Below are 12889 nucleotides of genomic sequence, written 5' to 3' on the forward strand. Positions count from 1 at the left end.
TGACCAACACCTCCCTCCCTTTCTTTTTTCTGTTTCTTACCTTATCTTCCATTCTCTTCTATTTCTTCTTTTAAATTTCTTCCTTATATTTCAAAAGATTATTTATTTATTTACAAATAAAGTGAATGTTTACAATGTGCCAGTCTCTATAATAAAGCACTGAGGTTAAAAAAAAAGGAGATAAAGGAGCAAAATAGAGTTCCCAATTTAGTGCAGGGTACTAACTATCCAATTAATAAAAATATCCCAATCAAAGAAGATTGATGCTCTGTATTTCTGGGTGGTAGATTTGACATGGTTTTAGTTAACTTTATAGGATTTCTTCTATCTTCTTACTATAAATTCTGTGATTTGATTCTTTCTGAATTTTACTTTAAATTTTATCTAGGTAACATTAAATTAGTATTATGGTGAAGAGAGATAATCTTTAAATGCTTAGATTTTATCTAAATTTAACTCTTATTTTGCATTTTATTTTTTAAATTGATTTTCTTTTCTGTAGATGGCTCATAATTTATAAAAACACATTGATAAACAGGTTATTTTTAGTACTCCCATTTGTAAATAATGCAGCCATTAATATCTATGTACAAATTATTGTGTCAATTTGTGTGAATATACGTAACAGACATTAAAATTTTTGGTTCAAAATAATACATATACTTTTTATATGTATTGTTAAATCATCCTCAAAACAACAGTCTGTGAGAATTCAGATTGTCATTTACCCTTTTAAAAGCAACAATCCTTGACAATTTCTAAATAAATTTTAAGCAATATGTTTTTAAATGTAGCAATTAGTATTAATTAGACAATATATGTAAAACGCACAAAATCACTTAGTAAATGTTATTTTTATTATTATCATTGGTATTATAATCATTATTTTTATTATTATCATTGGTATTATAATCATTATGTGATCATTATTACAGCAAATCAAAAGCTGTTGTTCCCGTTATATTTGTTATATTCGAAAAATTGAAGAACTAAGACAAACTTAAGTTTAAATTGTAATTATTAGGGTCAGTTCTACCATCCATGATCAACCTTCTCATTTGAAATACTTTAAAAGTTCATATTTTAGACTTATGAAGATCACTGCATAGGTTATATAAATGTCTAACCACTATGCTGTATAATTGAAACTAATATAATACTGAATGTTAGTTACTGTAATGAAATATATATATAAATTAATACAAATAAATAAATAATTAATAAGTTGAAAACCAGAAGAGTGTTTATATTCTAGTGAGCATTGCTTACTCCAATACAGTCAGCAAAATGATCAACCCTGTATGGATTAACTGAGAATGGCTCATCTTGCCCTTCTCAACGCTGTGAAGCCTCTGTCTCTCTTTGGATTCTCTCTAACTACAGCTTCTGGATACTGCAACCGAAAGGGTATTTTGTAACTCTCAACTTGAAGCGAGTCATTGGACAGCAGTAACAGAGGCAGTGAAGCTTCCCGCTTAAACATAATAAGCACCCTTTACATGTGCAAAGTTGAGAAATCACCATCTGTTTACTTATTCCATGAGCATTACTGTGTAAGTTACACAAGCTCTTACAAGGAGAAATGAGGTCTGAAAATTCTTTTACAGAATGTACATAACATCATTTGTTACTAACATCTGAAAAGCCTCTCAAAACATATTCATTCTTTGAAACTTTAAGCTGAAATATCCTCTGATCTTTAATTTTTAAATTAATACATTTTAAAATTTAAATAAGTTACTTATTTAAATTTTAAAAGTTGATTTTTTGTTGAAGCTGTAGATGTAGTGCTGCTAATTTTTGTGCCTCAGATTTCTCTTTTATGATAGAGGCTAATCCTTCATCACCCCCCCCCCCATAGCAAAGGAAAAAAAAAAGAAAGAGGATAAGATCAACAATTCTTCCGCTAATATGAGTAATCCATAGATAGCACTGGGGAAACATTTTTTTTCCATTTTCTGTTGCATGAGGTTTTAGAACTGTTTCTATATATATCTGCATCGCTGATTCCAAATCTGAAATCCGATTTTTGGTGCATGATCTAGTTTTTATGCAATTTTAATTTCTTTTTGTTACAGTTAATGGCATGCATTGGTTTTTAAATCAGAGTTAAAGGGCAATGACTCTTGGATTGAACGTAACCACAAGGCAATTAATATTTTACAAACATCACTTTTACATAATTGTAGTTTTTTTTAAATACAAAAATTATCTGATAAAAGTACCCTCTTATTTTGTTTTAAGATTGAATCATGGCTTCTTCAAATAGGCTTAAATGTAAGAATAGTCCTGACACCTTCTGTTACATATGTGGCTGTTACACACTTCAACATTAAAGGTACAATATTTCATCATTTGTGACACGTGTATATATTGCTTATTTTCTTTTTTTTTTTTAATAATTTTATTTTTTTAATGGGGTGACATCAATAAATCAGGATACATATATTCAAAGATAACAAGTCCAGGTTATCTTGTCGTTTAATTATGTTGCATACACATCACCCAAAGTCAGATTGTCCTCTGTCACCTTCTATCTTGTTTTCTTTGTGCCCCTCCCCCTCCCCCTTTCCCTCTCCCATTCCTCCCCCCCCCCCCGTAACCACCACACTCTTATCAGTGTCTCTTAGTTTCACTTTTATGTCCCACCTACATATGGAATAATGCAGTTCCTGGATTTTTCTGATTTACTTATTTCACTTCATATCATGTTATCAAGATCCCACCATTTTGCTGTAAATGTTCCAATGTCATCATTTCTTATGGCTGAGTAGTATTCCATAGTGTATATGTGCCACATCTTCTTTATCCAGTCATCTATTGACGGGCTTTTTGGTTGTTTCCATGTCCTGGCCACTGTGAACAATGCTGCAATAAACATGGGGCTGCATGTGTCTTTACGTATCAATGTTTCTGAGTTTTTGGGGTATATACCTAGTAGAGGGATTGCTGGGTCATAAGGTAGTTCTATTTTCAGTACAAAAATTAACTCAAAATGGATCAAAGATCTAAATATAAGACCTGAAACAATTAAGTACATAGAAGAAGACATAGGTACTCAACTCATGAACCTGGGTTTTAAAGAGCATTTTATGAATTTGACTCCACAGGCAAGAGAAGTGAAGGCAAAAATTAATGAACGGGACTACATCAGACTAAGAAGTTTTTGCTCAGCAAGAGAAACTGATAACAAAATAAACAGAAAGCCAACTAAATGGGAAATGATATTTTCAAACAACAGCTCAGATAAGGGCCTAATATCCAAAATATACAAAGAACTCATAAAACTCAACAACAAACAAACAAACAATCCAATAAAAAAATGGGAAGAGGATATGAACAGACACTTCTCCCAGGAAGAAATACAAATGGCCAACAGATATATGAAAAGATGCTCATCTTCTTTAGCTATTAGAGAAATGCAAATCAAAACTGCAATGAGATACCACCTCACACCTGTTCGATTAGCTATTATTAGCAAGACAGGTAATAGCAAATGTTGGAGAGGCTGTGGAGAAAAAGGAACCCTCATACACTGTTGGTGGGAATGTAAAGTAGTACAACCATTATGGAAGAAAATATTGCCTATTTTCAAGTTCCCCTTGGCGATCAAGACAAGAATTGGGCTCCTCATATTGTGTGTCATAATTGTGAGGAAATGCTTTGTGACTGGACAAAATGAAAACACAAAGGAATGCCTTTTGGTATTCCCATGGTTTAATGTGAACCTAAGGACCACAGCAGTGACTGTTATTTCTGTCTGATCCATACAAAGGGCATTGGCAAGAAAAAAAAGCATATGATCACATATCCTAATATTCCTTCAGCAATACAACCTATCCTACACTCTGAGACATTCCCGGTTCCAGTTTTTAATGGTTTTATTTCTTCTAAGAATGAAGAAAGTGAACATGGTGATCGAGTGTATTTTGATAAGATGCATGAGGAAATGGTTGTAGAATCTGAAGGGACTTTTCTGATGCCAAGTAGTCATTAACACCTCAGCAGTTTAGCCAACCCGAATTGAATGACTTAGTAAGAATGACATAAAAATTGTCCTCGACTTTCTGAAATATGAGGAGCATAACTGGATCATTTGTGTGGATGGTAAATTTCCTGCTAGGACAACAGAGAGGTTTCATGAAGTATCCTTGCTTTCTGTGTTTGTGGGACAGCCGAGCTTGGGAGAAACACTGGACACAGAAGGAGTGGCTGAAACGTGCAGCTCTGGAAGTAGGGATGCAAAATATTGTGAATGAACCTGTAGTTAATCGAGACAGGATCATTTTCCCCCCACTTCACATCAAACTTGGCTTAAAAGCAGTTGTTCAGGCTTTGAATAGAGAAAGTGAATGCTTTCAACATATTTCTGTTTTTCCTGCCTTGTCTTTTGAGAAGATAAAAGCAGGTGTATTCGATAGACCTCAAATTTGAACCTTCATAAGTGATGAAGAATTTGCCAGGAAGATGAATAAGGAGGAGAAAGCAGCATGGCAGTCTTTTGTGGCAGTTACAAAGAACTTCCTTGGCAACAAAAAAGCAGGAAACTATGAACTTCTGCAACATTGGATGTAACATGAGCGTTTAAGATTCACTTCCTGAACAATCACCTTGATAAGTTTCCGAAAATCTTGGAGCTGTTAATGATGAGCAGACTACTGCTGGAGCATTAAATGAAATTCTCCTCAACAAGTACAAAAACGCAGGAGCTACAAACGCAATTTTTTGCCTCAATAGAATTTAAATAAGTATTGCACAAATTGTATGATTATAATAAGTGTTTTAATATATTCTATTTTGAAATTGTAGACAAATTCTGATGCAATCATACCTTTTAGTATATTAGTGTATTTATTGCATTATATAAATTATTATATTTTCAGAAAGATGATGCCCGAGAAGACATCCTACTTCATTATGTTAAACTAAATGTTGAAAATTTTACAATAAGATGAAAACTTAAAATCTTGAATTGCATAAAAACTGTAGCTTACAGAGAAAAACTAATGTCAGATTTGAGATCAGCACACTTGAATTAGGTAAGAACAAGTGTTTTTGTGGATGCAACAAAAATTTTGTTCCCTAGTGTAATAAGTGTAGGAAGCTGATGTACGATGAAGACAAGAGGGTAGATCTACCCTGTGAATAAACATTTGCTCTCTAGAATAAAAAAAATAAAAATAAAAAAGAAGGCTTGTTGCTTACAGTCAACAGAAGAGAGTACAGTAAAAAAGAACCTGTCTAAACAGTTGGGAAGTTGGGGTATTTTTTTTGCTATCATTCATGACCCTCTCTGACCTTCGCCTCTCCCACCTCTTATGGCTAACTGTTTTACTTCTCAACAAGTTATACTGGTGTTATATTGAAACAGCCTTAATTAAAGTTTGCATGTGGTGAGTGAGAAAGAGAAGGCCTTTTAAACTCACTGAGTCAGGACCTGTTACCAAAAAAAAAAAAACGAGAGAAAGAGTGTCAGAATGACACAAGGAAAAGAAGAGAGTTGTAAAAAGCCATTTGCTTTGAGCTCTGTTAATTCAGGCCAGGGAAGAAGTAATGCTGAGGCCCAAGAGGGTGAGTTAAGGACAGACAGGCTTTCTGCCTTTCTTAGCACTCTCGACGTGCTTAGTTTTATTAGTTTAGGCCAGGCGGCTGCTAACATTATTTTAGTATCTATTTTGTGAGTGATTATGTTGTATGCATGGGTAAGAGGTCAAGCAGGTCAAGTCTTTCTGCTCCAGACCATCTCTGCATGAGTCTTTTGCCTTTAGATCTCACTGAAACTTGCCACCTGTAAAAGCAGACAACCTAATGGGAAAAAGAGCAGCACTTAAAATGCTGTTTTTTCTCCACCACTCTCTAGTGTAAAGGACATTGTAAAAATATTTCAAACTGATTTTTTTTTTGTTTGTTTTGCTTGTGTTAACTCTTTGTTTGACCATCGTCACCATTTTCCCACAAAATTTTCTTTTGGTAACCAGAGCTGTTTTGGAGAAACTGAATATTATGTCTGAAAACAGAAGGAAGCAGTTGGAGAAACCCAAAGGGAGACTTGCTAATGCTCTGATTGCTTAAACTCATCTGTTGTATCACACAAAATGACCACAATTTTGGAAAGTTAACAAATCAGTCTATTTTTTAGGGGTTCTCTTTCATTTCTGTTTGAACAAAACATCCATGAAACTTGGACCAGCTCCAAGCACAATGTTTTTGATAGCCAACACCCTAAAGAAGAGGAGAAGCAGTCTAGATTTTAATCCCAATTTCTTCTTCTACTGCCTGTATGACCTTCAGCTCATCATTAAGCCTCAGTGATTCCATTTAATTTTTTAGAAAGTGTACTAGCCTCAATGTTCAGGAGATTGAACTCACTTATTCACTGTTAATAACTTAGTTTATTAAGCAGGAGTCATGGGCTCATAATAGAGCAAAAGGGCTTTGGCATAAATGAACCCACATGATTCTACTCTGTAAACCTTGGTTTTGCCCAACAAAGATTTCATTGGAACTAGCAGGGTTCCAGGTCTAGTATAGACCAGCAGTGTGAGGGATGCTCATTTAGTAAAAAGAGATACTGACGTCATTCTTTCTAGGTCATATCTGGGCCCGAATGCTCTGAGTTCACCCCAGCCTTCCATCTGACCCCCCTGGAAAGCTATCTGGACATTTATTCATTTCCCTACTCAACAAATACTTGTAAAAACCTAACTGCTCCAGAAAGTGTGCTAAGTAAGGTGTTCTAGTACCTGACATCAAATGCCCACACTCATGAATCTTCTACTCAATGAAGAAAAAATGCATGTTCAATAAATGAATAAATAAATATACAGTGTGTCAGATGGTGATAAGTGTTGTAAAGGAGAGTTCAGCAGAATAAGGGAATGGGAAAATATGTCACTTCTAAGTAGGGAATAATCAGCAGAGACTTAGATATCTGCCGATACCTGGGGAAGAGCATTCCAGGCAACGGGAAGAATATGTAGAAAGGCCCTGAGGGGAAGGTGTTTGGAATATTCACAGACAGCAAGGGCTCCTGTGTGGAACAGCAGAGTGGGTGGTGGTGGTGGGGCAGAGATAAGGAATACATTTAGGGAGAAAAACAGAAACCAGCTGATGTAGGGTGTGTGGGACAAGTTAAACATTTTGGATTTTATTTTGAGTGAGATGGGGAAAACCAATGGACTGTTCTGTTCAGAGAAGTGTTATCATATGACTTAGTCTGATAAAAGGAAGGACCACCTGATGGTCTTTAAGAGTAGATTAAAGAGGCCAAAAACGAAAGCTCTGGGAGTAGTCAGGAGTCTATGTCAGTGGAATAAGTGAATAATAACAGTGATGTCGGTTATGGTAATAAAACTAAACATGGTGACAAGTGGTGTGATTTGGCATGCATTTCAAATGTGGAGGTGAAAGGACTGATGATGTGTTGGGCAGATAAAACATATTATGCTCACTTTGTTAAAGATGGTACTGTCCACGTGGAAGCCCATCGTCCAGGTGATATTAATGAGTGTTGGGGGCGGGCCGTGGGCAGGCAGGATCCTTGTAGCCTGGGGCTTGGTTTTAGGACTAAGCCTTTCCCATCCTTTTTGATGTGGGGTGTTGCAATCCCATCATGCCTCAGATAAGTGACTTTATATTAGAGATTTCCCTATTTGTATATTGGATTAAAGGTTTTGATGTCTGCACTATAAAGTGGGGCAGACCAGGAGCTTGCTCTCTTGGTTCTTGAGATTAGCATTAGAGAGGAGAGCAGAGACAGGCCATGTTAAGGAGGCCAGGAGAAGCAGCCAAGATGGTGGAGTGCTGAAGAAGCCAGTTTGTGCAGTTTGTGCAGGGAGAAGGAAGGAGATGGGGAACAGAGGTGAATAAGTCTGGTGAGCTAGAAACCTTTAATTCTAGGAAACTTGGATAAGTCAGTAGCTTTGTGAGCACTGAATGAGTGAGTTTTGGAGCCCAGTGTGTGTTTTTACTTGCCTGCCAGGTGCAAGCTAGGATTAAAGATGATGGCCCACCAGTTTTTCGCTCCATTGTTTCTTTAATGACTGTCCAAACCCAGTGCGAACGTTTCGCAGTATAATAGATAGAGATCAAGCAAGTAAATTTGCAAGTAGATTGGTTCTACCATGAGATAAGATTAGGGCAGGATTTTAAAGAGCATTGATTGATTTATTTTCTTCCTCCTTTGACTCTATTCCTTTCTTGCTTCTCTTTCCTCATCATTCTATTCTGTCTCTACCTCTTTCCCTGCCCCCTTCTATCCCTTGTATTATGCATTCCAGCCTTCAGCAAACATTTGTATAATGCCTGCTGTGTACCAGTCACTGTGCTAGATGTGCAGGACACCTGGAAAAAATATAAGTTACACCTTCCTAAAGTTAACAGTTTAGTGGGGTGATTCACCAAATTCTTTTCTTGGTCAATGGAATAGACAAGTATTGAGAACAGAGGCTGTAGATATTACCTAACCACACACACACACACACACACACACACACACACACACACACACACACACATATTTGCAGTGTGTTTTTAGTGTAAAACCACCTCCTCTATGCTTTCTTTTGTTCTCTTTTATGTTTTTGTTCGGTGAACACTTGACCTTTCTTTCTGGCAGGTTTATTCAAAGTCTTATCATGTACACTATTCTGATACCCCATTTTCATAGCAGAAATTGACATTATATGAAATGACATTATCATTGGTTTGATGCCTTAGAGGAAAATCTTCAGTTTGCTTTGATTGAAGTATTTTTATTTACATCCTAGGCAGGAACTAATAGTGGTCAAGAGAATGGGTTCTGAACTCAAACAGATCTGGGTTGAACTAGATTGGTGTTTAAAAGCTGTTTGACCTTGGACAATGTACTTGGACTTTGTTAGACTTTTTTTTCATCTGTAAAACAGAAGTAATAATTAACCTAACTAAGAGAGTTGTCATAGATATTAAATAAGATGGTGCAGATGAAGCATTTGATACATAATCAACACTCAGTGAATGGCTGTTATGAATTATCAAGTGTCAAATCCACAAATGCTAGGTTTTCCTCCTTTGTTTACCTCTACTGTAACATCCCTTACCTCTCCACATGATTGATTAATATCAGTTTCTCAATAAACTCATCATGTGTGCCCAAATTGTAATGTATGTCACCTCACAGAACAATCATTCAAGGAAGAAAGGTACAAGATGAACTTGAAAACCACTATAAGCATGGGAATAAAAGCCAAGTATATATTAATTTCAGTTGAGGGATATGATCTAGAATAGCAATTTGGGAAACAAATTCATTGCCTACCCTCAGAAGAGAAATTGAGGGAAACTGTCAAAAGACACTAATAGCAAATAAAGTCACTTAAAAAAAAGAGGTCCTCAAAAATTCAACTGGCAGGTTAAAAACATTTTTTTTTGCATAACTTATTTTAATAATGTTGAAGCAAAAATGCTTCAACATATTTGCAATGGCAAATGAATTTCTTGACATGTACCAATTTCAGCTGATTGGTAGTAGTCCTCAGGAGAGTTCTAATGAAAGTCTGAGGTCTCAAACTGGATACATAATAAAGAAGGCAGTGATCTATTAACAACATCTTACATGGATATAGCCATGGGGGAAATTGGTATGAGATTTCTGTGGTTGTCATCCCTAATATACACTCTGCTAACCTGAGACATTTCTAGTTTTAGTAATACTCAAGATGAAACTAAGTATCTATTTATCCTAAACTCTTTTTAAGGTTGTTGTCTTTTTTTTTGTCTTGTATTTGCATAGACTTACCCTTTTAACATAATTTATGTTCTATTGTAATCTAGAATTAATTCAATTCAGAAAAGCATGTAAGTACATTTATAAGTACTTTTGAGATGTGTAATGATGAGGCAACACAAGAATAAGAGATGGTTACTCTGAAGAAAAAAGTGAACTGGTAATTCAATGGAGAGAACACTGAAGTAGTAAAGAGTGAAGACTGCCACCTGGCTGTTGGCTTAATGGTAGAGCATTGACCTGAAGTGTGGAAGTCCTGGTTTGATTCCCAGTCCCAGAGCACATAAGAGAAATGAAGTTCTGCTTCTTCCCACTCCCGTTTCTCCCCCCCCACCACCGCAGCCATGACTCGATTGATTAGTCTATTTTGGCTCTGGCTGCTGAAGATGGCTCCGTGGAGCCTTCACTTCATATGCTTAAAATAGCTCAGTTGAGAGCATTGGCCCCAGATGGGGGTTGCTGGGTAGCTCCTGGTCAGGATGCATGCAGCAATCTATTTCCCCTCCTATCACTCAAATTAAAAAAAGAAAAGAGTGAAGACTGAAATGATTCAAAAGAATATACTAGGCATAGAGGACAGAAAACAGCTCAGCTCAGAGTTACAGGTGTTTTGAAGCAAGAAACTAGAACAATTAAAGAGAAGTCATAATTAAAACTCTTACAATAGGGAAACAAGTTGAAAAAGAAAAGAATTTGGATCCTGAGGTTAACGTATATTGCTCTGGGAAAAAATGTTAATCTTTATTTTAAGCGCAAAATCACAATTTTCTTTATATTTCTGTATGTTAGCTGATACACTAACAAACATCCCATTAACTGAATCAGCCAGCAGAATTATTAAAGCATTTGAGCAAGTATGTAAACCTCTAAAATTAAAGAAGTTAATAAATAAGTAATTCTTTACAATAAGAAAGAAAAATGCACTGCAAACGTCAAATATAATACAAAGTAAAAAAATTTAGAAAACTTACATAAACATTTTTTATTTGCTTGTTTCATTTTTAACTTTCCCATCTACAATTTACCATAAACTGGATGCTCATTTGATTGGGCTGTTATCAAAAGAACAAGTAAGGTCAAAAGTCCCTACTGTTCCTGAGAATTTAAAATGGTATACTAGGCTGCCACGCATTGAGCACTTGTTTATTATCAACTTCTATATTAACAACTCTCCACACTTAACTCATTTGTGCTTTATGGTAAGCTAGTCAAATTCATGTTATAATCGCTTTTTTAAGATAAAGACATAATAGCTTTGAGAAAAAAGTATTAGTGCCATGATTCAAACTTCTGTTTGACTCTGACAACTGTGCAGTTCTAACTCACTAAACACATGTTATCTCTCCAACTGCATCATCCCTCAAGCTAAGAAAGCTGAACCCTGGAGGCGTGAAGAGCACCAGGATAGTTATCTTTTGGGACCATAGTACATCATAAGGGTTCTCTTCATTGAAACCAACCATGGCTGCCAGCACTAAATTAACAAATTAGCAAAGCCACCTGGGCATGCCGGGAAAAATCATATTACCTTATTGTTTGGTTCTTGGAAAAGTAAGTATTCGTTATCAGCAACTTTACTGAAGGTATTGCTATACGTTCCCTGTCTCTGGGTTCTATCATTGGAAGTACAAAAAAATATTTTCAAAATTCCCATGAACACAGAACTCTCCAGACTGTGGCAGAATATTCACCTTGAAACCATTCATATAGTCGTTTATTTAGGAATTCATTTTCTGCTATTTCCTTTTCTCTGCCAGAGAAGAATTGAATCAACTCTCAGCCTTAATAGTATTTCATCTCCTCAGATTGTGCTGGATCTTCAGATTTACATACTTGCTGTAGGATGTCGCTCTTTAACTTGTGTCTTAGACATTCATATATGCTTTTATCTTCATTACCAAACAATTCTTTAATTTGTTAGAACATATAGCTTAATAAAATACAATAACATCTTATATGGAGAACTTTTTTAAAAAAATTGTGTTAGTTGTAAGAGGGAAAGGGACTAGTAAATGTTTTTATATATAGTTTTAATAACATTCAACTTTCTGTAAGTCATCCCTCCCCTACCTTGATTTCACAGTGGCTTTGGAAAGAATTTAAATCTGATACCAAATCACAGTATTAAATTTCCAAAGTCCCCAAATTCACCTTTAAATTCCTTTCATCCTTCTCCGTTGATTATGAGTTTCATCCAAGAGTCACCCCACAGCTTTGTGGTCCCAGAATCAAGAAAATTTCTCTTTACATTGGATTGATCCTTTGGCCAGGAAAATAAAATTTGCTTGGTTATTATTCTCCAATCATACTGTTATTATTAGTTTGAAATAGAAAAGACCACCCTTTATTTGGACTACAACAGAACATTAAAAAATAAAAATAAAAACAAACAAAATGTAAGAGATCAAGGGGAAATCCTGTTCCAGACCTGCATTTATAGGACACAAAGACAAACACTGAAAATTGTGGTTGAGGGTTAAATGGGTAACAAATAACCCATCAGTTTTGCTTAAATATTGACAAAAAAATTGGTTTGAATAATTTTTAATGTGGTTTTGTATAGACACAGTTATGGTGATATTTTCTGAGTATATGAAGCATTTACTCAGAGCCAATTGAGTATCCTTTCAGCAGCCTACACAACTCATTTATGTAACAAATATTTATTGAACTTCTGCTATGCATCAAGAGAATTTTATGTTAAGTTCTGGGGGATATCTTGATGAAGATAGACCCACTCTATATTATGATGGGCATTTATATGATGTTTCTAATTAACTTATTAATATGTTGTATAAAGAAAAAATCTTTTTTATAAATGGTTATAGTTGTTTTAATAAATGAGTATTAGTGAGAGAGGGAAGGAGAGAGAGAGAGAGAGAGAGAGAGAGAGAGGAGGAGGACATCAAACTGTTTCTTTATGTTCCCTGACGGGATCAAACCAGCAATCTCTGTGCTTTGGGACTATTCTATAACCAACTGAGCTATCTGGCCAAGGCATAAGTAATAGTTTTAAATACACCTGATTTATAACAAGGATATGGCTCATATGTCAGTGGGCTCTGATGTTAAAATACCAAACTGCTGAATAACAATGAATTTTTCAAGACTCATCTCACATCC

At 35.5% G+C, this 12889-nt stretch overlaps 1 long non-coding RNA gene across 1 annotated transcript in view; it reads left to right on the plus strand.

Moving 5' to 3' along the window:
- Positions 1-2729: 2729 nt before the first annotated feature.
- LOC136401251 (uncharacterized) overlaps positions 2730-12889 on the plus strand; it is a 786796-nt gene continuing 776636 nt past the window's right edge. Inside the window, exon 1 of the long non-coding RNA XR_010750489.1 lies at positions 2730-2835. This is a non-coding gene — a long non-coding RNA (uncharacterized lncRNA). The remainder of the gene's footprint in view (positions 2836-12889) is intronic.

The sequence above is a fragment of the Saccopteryx leptura genome, chromosome 3, assembly GCF_036850995.1.
Source record: "Saccopteryx leptura isolate mSacLep1 chromosome 3, mSacLep1_pri_phased_curated, whole genome shotgun sequence".
Taxonomy (NCBI): Eukaryota; Metazoa; Chordata; class Mammalia; order Chiroptera; family Emballonuridae; genus Saccopteryx; species Saccopteryx leptura.